The sequence below is a fragment of the Myotis daubentonii genome, chromosome 10, assembly GCF_963259705.1.
Source record: "Myotis daubentonii chromosome 10, mMyoDau2.1, whole genome shotgun sequence".
Lineage (NCBI taxonomy): Eukaryota > Metazoa > Chordata > Mammalia > Chiroptera > Vespertilionidae > Myotis > Myotis daubentonii.
Genome location: NC_081849.1, coordinates 49,572,781 through 49,585,277, shown reverse-complemented (window position 1 = coordinate 49,585,277; position 12,497 = coordinate 49,572,781). Strand labels below are relative to the sequence as shown.

Below are 12,497 nucleotides of genomic sequence, written 5' to 3'. Positions count from 1 at the left end.
CTGATGAACAGAATAAACTGGTGAATATAATAGAATCAGGGGCATAGAAAGGGAGTGGACTGACAATTCTCAGGGGGAAGGGAGTGTGAGGGGTGCGGGAAGAGATTGAACAAAAATCTTACACCTATAGACGAGGACAGTGAGGGGGTAAGGGCGTGGGGTGGGAATCGAGCAGAGGGGAGCTATGGGGGGGAAGAGGTACAACTGTAATAATCTGAACAATGAAGATTTATTTTAAAAATAGTGATAATAGTAAATTACAATAACCTATATATGTAACCTCTAGAAGAACCACTTTAAAAAACCTCTATGAAGAAAGACTTTATATGAAAAGATGACACTACAGATAAATTAAAATAGAATATAAAAAATGGTCAAGTAGCCCAGAAAAAGACAAGAAAGGGGAAACTGAGTAATAAAAAACAGAGGGAGCCAACAAAACAAATAATAAATAAAACAGCAGACAAATTCTGAAATATCAATAATTACCATAAATCCAAATGGCCTGAGCACATCAATTAAAAGCAAAGATTGGTATATACCACGACTGATGATCTGGTGTATACCACAGTCACTTCAAATGTAATGATATAAGTAGATTAAAGGTAGAAGGATAGAAAATAGAGCATGCAAACACTAAACAAAAGAAAGTCTGAGTGCCTATGTTACTATTAGATGAAGTAGACTTTAGAACAAAGAAAATTACCAGGGACACAACAAGACATTATATAATGATACAAGCATCAATTCGCCAATAGGGTTGTTATATAATAACAATCTTAAGTATTATGCACTGAATATGAGAGTTACAAAGTACATGAAACAAAATGAAAGGAGAAATGGAGAAATTCAAAATTATAATTGGGGACTTCAATATCTGTTGGCTAAATCCAAATTCATGGATGATAAGAGTCATCACTTTAATTATGTCAATTCTCCAAAAATCAAACTATAAATGTAGTATATCCCATGTCTAGGATCAATAGAACGTTTAATAAATTTTATGTGCTAACTATAAAATTTATATGAGATTTTAAAGAATAATCCACATATTTTTGTTTTAAAAAGAGATAACTGGGCAATAAAACTTGTTCAACCTAATATGCAATCATATTATAAATCCATAATGATTTAAATCAGGGGTCCTCAAACTTTTTAAACTGGGGGCCAGTTCACTGTCCCTCAGACCGTTGGAGGGCCGGACTATAGTTTAAAAAAAAACTATGAACAAATTCTTATGCACACTGCACATATCTTATTTTGAAGGAAAAAAATCAAAACGGGAACAAATACAATATTTGTATTTGCATGTGGCCTGCGGGCCGTAGTTTGAGGACCCCTGATTTAAATAGTGTGTTATTGGCATGATAAAAAATCAATATAAAAAATAAAGATTCCAGAAAAGACCCATGAATATATAAGAAAGCCGTGGCTAGGTGGTTCAGTTGGTTGGAGAATCATCTCATACACTAAAATGTTACAGGTTCCATTCCCAGTCAGGACACATACATAGGTTGTGGGTTCAATCCTCTGTTGGGGTGTATACAGGAGACAACAGATTGATGCTACTCTCTCACAAAGATCTCTCTCTCTCTTCCTCTCCCTTCCTCTCTCTCTCTCAAAAATCAATTTAAAAATATATGAAAGCCAAATTGCAGAAAAATGACAATGGCAAATGAATATCCAAAAAGATACATGGCCTCTCAAAGATTCAGAAGAACACAAATAAAAAGGAAAATAAAATACCTATTTTCATGCAACAGTCTGGCAAAGAAATAAAACAGTCACTAATACGTAAATATTAGAGGAAAATGTATTCATATTGCTGTAAACCTACTCACAACTGTAAGCCTACTTTTCCCCCCACCCTGTATTTAAATCATCCATCAAACTGGCAAATGAGGATAAAGAAAAATTGATGTTCTTATATCCAAAGTGTAAACTGGTATAACCTATTTGAAATGCAATTTATAAATACCTAAGAAAGTAGAAGGTACATGTATTGCATGACCCAGCAATTGTACTCTTAGGCATACACCCTAAATAAGCTCTCAGACATGTGCACAACAGACATATATAAGAACATATTTCCATTTTTTAATTTTAAAAAATGAAAAAATATTCTAATCAATATGACATTGTATAAGTGATTTACTGACCTATATGTTATAAATTTATTTAAATAAATAAACAAGATATATAATATATTACTTTCATGAATAAAAAAGTTCTTTTAAATAAAGAAGTTTAGCCAAAACCGGTTTGGCTCAGTGGATAGAGCGTCGGCCTGCGGACTGAAAGGTCCCAGGTTTGATTCCGGTCAAGGGCATGTACCTGGGTTGCGGGCATATCCCCAGTAGGAGATGTGCAGGAGGCAGCTGATCGATGTTTCTCTCTCATCGATGTTTCTAACTCTCTATCTCTCTCCCTTCCTCTCTGTAAAAAATCAATAAAATATATTTTTTAAAAAAGAAAAAGAAATAAAGAAGTTTAACTAATTTTATAAATTAGTCTTAATATTAATCAAAGGCCTCTTACAAGTGATTATTAAAATTTTCTATGAACAGAATAAATAGATTTGTAAGCTCTACCTTAAACCTAAGATCTAGGTTTTATAAACTTTAATATACTACTAATTTTTAAAACCAAAGATAACCTTTGAAGTGTGTTTTTCTATAGCAGAAAGCCATCCTCAAGGCATAAAATATTGAGTTGACAATATTGTTTAGTAAACACACATTAATACCTTACATGTCTATAGACACAAATATAAGAAAATAATAGACAAAGAAAAGAATATATACAAAACAAAGAATGGTGTTTTCCCTCAGAGAAAGGTCAGGGAGATTTTAATTTTATCAGTCACTTTTAAATATTTTGCTATGGGAAAGTATTCCTGTGTTGCTTGTGTAAGTAAAAATAAATTAAAGAAAATCCTTTGTCAAGTTATGTGTACCCATTTGGGTTCAATATTCAGGGTCAACATATGTACTTCCAACTCTGTGTGAGAGGGAGTAAACTTTACTCCTTTCATATGAACTCAAAGCCATTCTCCTAGCTGTTTCCAACCACCTCCCCAGTTGAGGGGTTTTATATAAGGGGTAAAACTAAAAAATACAAATAAGACTCAGAATGTAATTTTGATACCACCATTGAGTGTTTAGTTATACTTGTCAATATTACCATGGTGAGGGGGGGAAACATCCTATAATTTAAGGAATGTCAATGAAAGATGTAGGAAAGCATGCTTGAAAAGGAGCTCTGAGGTGGTGAGCTATTGACACACAAGGCCATATTTTCCAAGATGGAAACACTTGTTATTTTCAAAGAGCTAAAGGAGGAGCTAAGACTCTTTGTTTGTTTGTTAGCAAAAGAACCTGCAGCCAGGTTAGGTGTGAAATTGTAGGCTTTAGGGTGTGATCTGGAAGAGAAGGCAGAACAAAGGACAGGTTCAAATCCCTGGCATAAAGATTCCATTTTAGGGCAAAACTGGGAGGGTCCTAATAGTGAAGCCACTATCCTTGGATCCAGGTCCCTTTAAAATGGTTATCTATGGTCCTCTCTTAAAGAACAAATAGGCAACACTGGAGCTGGTACACAAAAGATCCTGGAAGATGAGACATTTAATTAATATTACTATTATCTGTTAAAATCTTGAGCTTAGAAAATTTTATTAGGTTGTAAAATAATGGGATTTAAAATTTTATTTTATTTTATTTTTCCTTAAGAAAAACATCACTAGTACATATTGTCTTCCCTGGCTAAGGCTTTAGTAATACCTAATAGGATTACAAAACTCCTTGCTTAAATTGTCTGTAAAAACTTGCCTGGAGCAGGAGACAGCCCCGCTGTGACCTGGAAACCAGAGCCAGGAGCTGAAATATTTGACCCAATTTTCCTTTAAGTTAAGCCTTAGAGTCCCAGGCTATCCAGGTGAGACACCCAACTTCTGGGCAGAACTGAACTCTGCAGGAATCCTAGGTGGCCAGTGGCTCCCCCCCCCCCCCCCGCCCCCCCCACCACCACCACAGAGGGCAGTTTCTAGGGATACTGGCAATAAAGACCAGTTTTGTTCCCACATAGGATGTTAGGTACTATTAATCAACGAAAGGCCAATTGGAATTTATAGAGAAACATTCTTCAGTGCTCTCCTGGGACAATTAAAAAAAAATACAGAGAATTTTGTTTTTGCCCTTGGAAACCAGAGAGAGAGAGAGAGAGAGAGAGAGAGAGAGAGAGAGAGAGAGAGAGAGAGGCGCTGGAGAAATGGATTGGGATGACTGGGCACAAGAAAGAACTAAGACCAGAGAGAGGTGTCCAGGGATGGAGATGTGTGAGAACTAGAACAAGGGCAGGTACGATAAGGATACTTAATAACTTGTATTTGGTTGAACTGGGATGTGACTCTCCTCCATCCCCCACCTACCTGAATCTTCAGTGCCATAGGCATTAATTATCTTGCTATTTCTTTGGGAGCTGCATGCCACAGGGTTGAGAGAAGAGAGATAAGACACAGAGCAGAGGTGGAGAATTCCAAGTAAGCAGGAAAGAAGGGTGATATAACTGATCTTGTGTGATTCCTGAACTTCACGGTGAGGAATCTTTAGAACAGATTATGTGAGATAGGGCTTGCACAAGTTTTCAAATACTTTAAAGAGAGAGGTTTATACATATGTATCAGTGTCAAAGAATGTAAAAGAAATTATCAGACATGAATCTTAGGTTACAAAGAATACTGAGGACTTAATTTAGCATCCCTGCTCCAGCTCTGCAATTAATCAGACTTCACGTAAACAGCCAATATGTTTTTACATCATAGCGTGTTAAGCCAACCTGTATGATAACCACTATCCATGTCTGAAAAAAAAGGAACCGGCCAGCCTGTAATTTCCACACTAAAAGTAAGCTCATCTCCCCCCCTAAGGCATCCAGGCAAATTCAAGTTCCATAGTTTTTGTGAAATATAAAATAATAAGAGAAAATGTACAGGCTGAAAAAGAAATAATGATAATAATAATAAAACATTGCTTGCAGAAAAAATAAATGAAAGGCAGAAAAGGAAATAGGTCTCCAAAATAATTCCTTAAGGTTCTACTCTTCTAAAAGAATACATAATAAAATCTAAATTCCTCCTGCCTATCTGTGCTGTGCACACATAGTTCATGAGAAAAGCGGGGCGGGGGGGATGTATTTCTGGAAATGGGAGCATTAACCAAGTGAGCAGTGTCCTGGTCTTTATAACATTGCCCTCTCCAGAGCTCACTCTGGGACTCTCCCCCTGACATCGCTGTCCTTTCTCTGACCCCAACAATGGTTGCTTTCAGCTGCCACTCTTTAAAACACTGGCCTGTTCTCTTGACCAGGCAGCAGTCAGGTCACAATGTCCCTGACAATGTCAAGGCCTACCCTCAGAATCCGACAGTCAGCTGGCTAATCTCGACTTCTGTTCCTCAGATAGTTCCTTGAATGAGCTTTCAGTCTCTGTCTAAAACTGAAATCCATCGTGAGGTCCTCCCTTTGTTTCCTGTGGCAGGTCCAGTTCTACTTCCTGCATTCCTTTTGTCCGGCTGTATGAGTCAAGGCTGTCCACCAGAACAAAGAACAAATGGCATGAAGGGGCACTTAAAGAAGGAAATTGTACGTTTTTCAGAAAACTCCCCTCCTTGAAGAAAATACCAGAATAGTTTTTCACCAGCTCTTACTGTACAAGAGTATATGGATGCCCTCAGAACTTAGGAAGAATATATATAGTTACAGTATATTACACTGTATTTACAAATGTCTATGCTAATTCCATAACATCGCATTATAAACAACTGGCACTATGCAAAGGGGAATTAAATGGAGTATGTACGTAGTGAAAAGCAATGGTTTTGAAAAAGAAGTCAGACATCAAAGCAGGGTGAAAGAGGAGTACCAGAAGGAGGGGGCTAAAAAGATGAGAGGTGGTGATTGTAAAATGATACTCTAAAAATGGAGATTCTGGAGGTGGTATAATTACTGGCAATAGCAACGTCTTAAAGTATCACCATAGGCCTAGGTGGCAAAGTAGGGTAGTGATCAAGTCATTGGCAGAAAGAGGCCCATGGAACAAGAGAGTTGGGCCTGGAAAGGTTATACATGTGGATGTTTAAATCACCGAGAATACTCACAGTGTAGTATAAAAGGGGTTGACTGTGAGCCAAGAGCAAGAACCTTCTAGGACAGAAGGGAAAGTGTCCCAGGGTTGGAGGTCAGTACATAACACAGAAAGCTGAAGATAATGTTTAGAGAAGATGCTGAGGATAACATGCTATAGATGATTTTGTTATGTCTGAGGATGAGTTCCAGAGGATACAACAAAAGAGTTTGGGAAGTTGGGGTGGGGAACAGAGAGATGGGAGAAAGGACACAGCCATCTGAAAAGAGAGTCTGAAGGGTGACAGTTAACTAGGGAGCCTGGGTGTCCCATGGTGATCACATAACATATTCATCAAGGTTCTAATGAGGTGACACAAATATTGGAGGAGAGGCAGTGAGTGCTAAAGAAGAGAGAATTCTTGCCAGAAGCATGGTCCTGGGCTCTCTTGTCACTCCGGCCAGTGGAGATGTAAAGGCCAGGAGAAGGACTGTCTTAGGTCAAGCACAACTAACTCTGGAGATCTCTTTGCAATTTTCCCCACCTTCATCTTCTACATGGTTTCCAGAGCCTATGGAGGGGGAGCAAACGGGTTTCATTCTCCATGAACAGGTAGCGAGCTTCTGGCCAGTGTTTTTAAAGTGCACTGAAGAACTTCAAGGCCCCATCCAGATTCAGGAGAAAAAGCAAGTGGCCATCTCCATGCCAGTGTCTGCTCTCCCTAGTTTAAGGCAATCCCTAAACTCAATTCAATTCCTAATTCTTCACCTCACTCCCCACTTTTCAGCCTGCCTTCTCACCACTAACACACACACACACACACACACACACACACACACACACACAAAGCATTTAGGACTTTCACCTGTACCATTTCACTTCAGGCCACAGCCTTGAACCTCCCTGAAGGCCATCTACTCTGCATGCTGCACTCTCCGCTGAGGAGCCCTAAGTCCCCATGTCCAGACAAGGCCTCATTCCTGAGAACCAGAACTTGTCTGAAATTGTTTCCGGGGCTTCCTGTGCATCAGATGTGCTCTTCAGTCCTTCCTGTCCCTGCCACCCCACCCCAGTTAGTGTACACCCACTCGCCCATTTGAACAAACCAAGTCATCTTCACCTTCTCCTTTCCCCCAAATCATGTTAGTCACCATTTCTATTCATTCAACTTCTAAAATTCCTTCAGTCTGCTCCTCTTCTCCCTCCCCACGGCCTCTGCCTTGTTCAGATCTGTAACTTCTCTCCAGCAGACTTGGGAAGTCTACCCCAGCTCACCTCCCCACAGCCAGCAAAGTGACCTTTGTCAAACACAGATGTTTCTCCCTTGATAAACAGGATAAAGATCGAAGTTCTTAGCCTTTGACACAGAACACTGCATATGTTTGTCCAGGCGCCTCTCTTTCTCACTAGGCTATGACCTCGCACAAGGCAGGAAAATGTGCCTCCTTTATTTTGAATTCCTAATTACTGCTGGGAGATTCAGAATGTGCTCAATAAATGTTAAGTGGCATAATGCCAGCAGGCAGAGGAAACTTATAAAAAGCAGCTGTAGTTTTAAAGACTCTTCCTCATGAGAGTGAGACAGGCTGGGTGCTGGAGGCTAAGTCATAATAAATTCGAGGAGTCCTCAAAAGGTTGAATGGACTCTTGCAGCAGGGCTGAAAATCTGGGTGTTATTACCTGTTGCTGGAACAACCAAAGGCAACTCCCCTAACCTGATAATCTTTTACCGCTTACCGAACCTTACCTTTGATATATATATATATATCTGCTTTGCTAAAGGGCAAAATGTGTTAATAAAAAGGCGTGGGCCGGGAGATTCAGGGAGCTTAGTCACTAGAGCTAAGTTCCCGCCTGGCTTTCCCCCATGCCCTTCCAAATTTATATTTCTTGTCTAGTATCTCCATTCATTTACATCGCAGCCCCTTCTCCAGATTCCTCCACCCTTGTGGTGTAAGAGATTGTGGCACCTGGGCCTCTTTTAAATGGAAGGGAATACTCTGCATTTATTTTTTTAAAATATGTTTTTATGGATTTTTCGAGAGAGAGGAAAGGAGAGGGATAGAGAGATAGAAACATTGATGAGAGAGAAACATCGTCCATCAGCTGCCTCCTACATGCCTCCTACTGGGGATTGAGCCCTGACCAGGAATCCAGCTGATTCCTGGGTCAACGCTCAACCATTGAGCCACACCATCCAGGCGGCCGTTATTTTTTTAAACCTCTCCCAAATAAGTTTAAAGTTTCTCTTTAGGCACTCCCTGAAGAGCTTCGCTCTGCACCTGCACTGCTGGACACCAGTGCTGGAACCTGGGAAGCAAGGGAATGTCTGTGTGAAGAACCCAGCTCTACAGAAGCCCGACCCCAGCAGTTCCAGGAGCCGTGCTTTCATTAGTGCGTGTGCCCTTGATGCTTCAAGCTCCCTCTCCCCTTTCCTTCCACCTGGTTTTCAGTAAACCTCTTTTCTGAATCTGTTTTGCCTCCTCTTCTGATTTCTATCTTGAGGGAGAACAAGAACCCCTTCACCGGTGACAAGAGTTGACAGGAGATGGGCTTCTACAATTCTCACCACCTGCTCATTCATCTCGGCTCTTACCATGGATGGCAAATGAATAGCAATCTTTTCCTTTGATAATTAGCAAATGTTGAGGGCCATTAGAATACACTCGGTTTAATTTACGTCAGCTGGACCCAGGGAGCCAGCAAAGCCACTCCCCTGGGGGCGTGACCAGTCAAAAGATTGGGCACCACCCAGTTTGACTCTCCCGCCCAGGGTTAAGGGGATGGATCTCCTGATGTCAAAGGCCCACCCAGATGTGATGTAACTTCCTGTAACTCAAGTATATAATAAAGCAGCTTTTGGAGCTGGGGCTCTCCCTCTGTGTGTGCTCTGCCCCTCCAGGAGGGCGGGCATGACGCCCAGGCCAGGCTTTTCATCTATTTTATGTCTGTCTTTCATTTATTTCTCTATCCCGATAGCGCCTCCTAGATTGCGTGGGCCGGTTTAAGTCTCCTTCTTCGTGCGGGTATGGGAAGAAGACAGCCCCAGATAAACGGCACGTTATAAGCAAAAGATAGATCAAGAGTGGAAATGGGGGTCTTCATATAAATTTTCTTATGTTGGATTCTGGCTCTATCGTTTTCCAGGCATGTAAACCTGGACAGGATCCTTAAGCTCTTGCCTCAGTTTCATCACTCATAAATTGAGATAATAATAGTACCTAATTCACATGGTTGTAATGGGGATTAAATGATGTAGTAGATATAAAATGCATGGAATAGGAAATGTTCAATACATAATAGCTGTGGTGGTTATTCTGAAAGAGTTGCAAGTGCAGTCCATTAAAAAAAATAACTAGAAACATTATTGCTATACTGCTACATTGGAAAACATGCATGTATTTTCTAGAGTTCAGGCCATCTCATAGTCAGCCTAGGAAGGAGAGTGAAAGTTTTTGTCCCAGATGTCCCTGATTTTTCTCTCTCCCAGTGTTGTTACCCCTCTGTCCTCTCCCTCCAGGGTCTGACTGCTCCTGGAAGACCAATCCTACAGCCCCCTGTAGAAATAGGTTTGGGTCTAGCAGGGACGGGTGGGCCATCTGGTTGACTTTCAACATTATCTCGGAATTTTTTATTATTATTCTGCCATAGAGATACATTGACACAACTGAAAAACTCATTCATTTTAAACTTGAGTTCTGTTACTGGACCACTCCTATAGTAAACCAGAAATAAGTATTTTTTTAAATAAATTGCATAATTATTTGTAGCTAGCATACTCCATTGTATTTTATATTTGTGTGTTTTCTGTAAACAGCAAATTCACACTGTTCAAACTAATAACTGAAGAATATTAATTTGTTAACTATAAACATTTAAAACATATGCAACCATTTTTCTGTTTTTGCATATCTTCACTTTTTAATATGTTGGAATTCTCAGAAAGATTTACAAAGCAAATCTTTCTTTTACTGATAATAATGATCCTTTATAACATCTCTTGAAGGTATCTTGGGGTTAAAAGATTTGCCCCCTTTTTAAAACAGAGTTAAGGAGAGGAAGGAAATAAAAGGAATCTGGAGGGACCAACTCCCTGCCACATAGTATATAAAATGGCAATAATCATGAGTCACTTATTTCACGAGTTACCAGGAACATTGTACATGATAACATACTGCAGAGAACTTTAAAGAGTTAAAAGTACAATCATGAACGTGTGCTCCAAGGAACATTTTTAGTCAGTGCACTCTTTGTTTCTGGTCCATGGTGAGATAAGTAAGAGAATTTGAGAGTAGGCATTTAGAAATTATTATAGAAAATTGACAAAGTAATTTTATATCTGTTGAACCAAATAATAAAAGATTTGGGCTTGTATTTTGTATGTCTGATGTTTTACTTCATTTATTTCATTTCCTGGTAATTTATTTTCATTGTACTTTGAAAGTCAAAGAAAAATCTGTCCTTCACTACACATCATTTAAGAAGCATTGACAAAAGGTATTATTGTTTCAGAAATTTTGCCAAAGACCCATTAAATTTCTAATTGTAAATTAGTTACATGTCATTATTTGAGAAACACTGTTTCATGCCAAGTGTAGGGAGTTGCCAGATACAAACAAGTTCCAGAACAAGTTTGTTTGTATTCAGTAACTTGATGATTTAAGCACATGAAATAACATAAACCCTGGGTTATATTCTTGGTGTAGCCTATAAACCCAGGTATCTCAAAAGATTGCTAAGCTATATACTATAAAATTCATGGTGATTACCAGAGAGAAAGAGGGTGTGGGGAGTTAGGAAAGGTTATAAGGGGAAAAAATGGTGATGGTAGGAGACTTGACTTGGAGTGGTGAATGCATAATACAATATACAGATGATGTATTATAGAATTGTACCCCTAAAACCTATATAATTTTATTAACCAATGTCACCCCAATAAAAAAGAGAAAATTCAATTACTGGTATGTACTATAAAATTAATAACCAGTTTTCTCCAACCTCTTACAATGGAGAAGAAAGCCTTTTGAATTCCAAGTCAGAAAATATCTCTCTTCCCCATTAGTCTGTGAGAAATGATGATTCCTAGCCCTAGCATGGTGGTGGGGGAAGGGGGAAGGAAGAGGCCGCTTCTGCAGAAGTTGTTTCACTTAGAAAGAAAAAGAGAATGGAGCTGTAGTACTCTTCACATAGCATAATAAAGGAATTCGGCAGTCAAATTTGAGGGAACTTACTGCTGATGTTAATAACTTTCAACTGAGGTGACTCCCAGATTCTCTGAGATTGAAGTTAGGTAGGTTTTGCTGGGCTTGAAAGTCCTGGTTCTTTTACCACAAATGCCTTCGTCCTAAACTCCAGGGCATTGTTCTGATTGGTGGCCTGGCACCATGAGGGTGACTAGGCTTCATCCTGAATTGAGATCTGTCAGTGGCTACCAGTTCCTAAGGTAACTTACGTCAGCATTCTTAACCAAAGTAGTCCATGGATAGAATTCCCATGGCTTATGACCTTGGGAAAGAGAAAAATCTTGATTTCAAATGGAATTTGGCATGTCCCTCAATAGAATTCGAGGAAAGTGGAAAGCAGGTTTGGCTCAAAAGCATTAGTAGTACTTGTGACTTTCTTGTTAATGGAAATAGTTACTTTATTATTTCATTGCACTGTTGCAGGGATCTTGAAATAACATTGATGCTTATCACTGTTTGAAAGAATGGTGCTGCTTCTTGTTACTTATTGCGTTAATGTAGCACACTTTACATGACTATATTACTATAGCCAAAAGAATATTTTGATAATTGCACCTGAATGTAATTGTTCTCCTTTGCAATCTTGTGTGCTTTATTGTATGCACTTAAAAGTATGATTCTGAGAAGGTGTCTATAGGTTCAGTGCTGCCAGAGGGGCCGGTGGCACAAAGAAAGGTAAGCCTCCTGGGCTTTCAAAGGACAGCTATTTAGTCCTGTATCCAGCATCCATATAAACTAATATCCCCCAGGACTGAATCAGAGATGCATGCAACATCAGTAGAAGGGTTTGTGTTTTTTTCCTGAGGGGGCGGGGGGGGGGGAGGGGGAGAAACTGGCATCTGCTTTTTTTTTCTTTTTAATTCTCACCTGAGGGTATGTTTTTATTGATTTTAGAGAGAAAGGAAGGGAGAGAGAGCAAGAGAAACACCAATGTGAGAGAAACATTGATCGTTTGCCTCCCATCAAACCTGAAACCTGGGGATATGCCCTGACCGGGAATCAAACCCTCAACCTTTTGATGTACAGGACAATGCTCCAACCAACAGAGCCACCCGGCCAGGGCTGGCATCTGCATTTATTTACTAGTGGTTTACAAAACCGGTAGTTCCTGAAAACGGGCAATTGTGACATTTTCT

General features: G+C 39.6%; 1 long non-coding RNA gene across 2 annotated transcripts in view; it reads right to left on the bottom strand.

The window, feature by feature from the left end:
* Positions 1-12,497, bottom strand: part of LOC132242963 (uncharacterized) — a 65,736-nt gene that overhangs the window by 19,270 nt on the left and 33,969 nt on the right. The gene's annotated exons all lie outside the window — the stretch shown is intronic.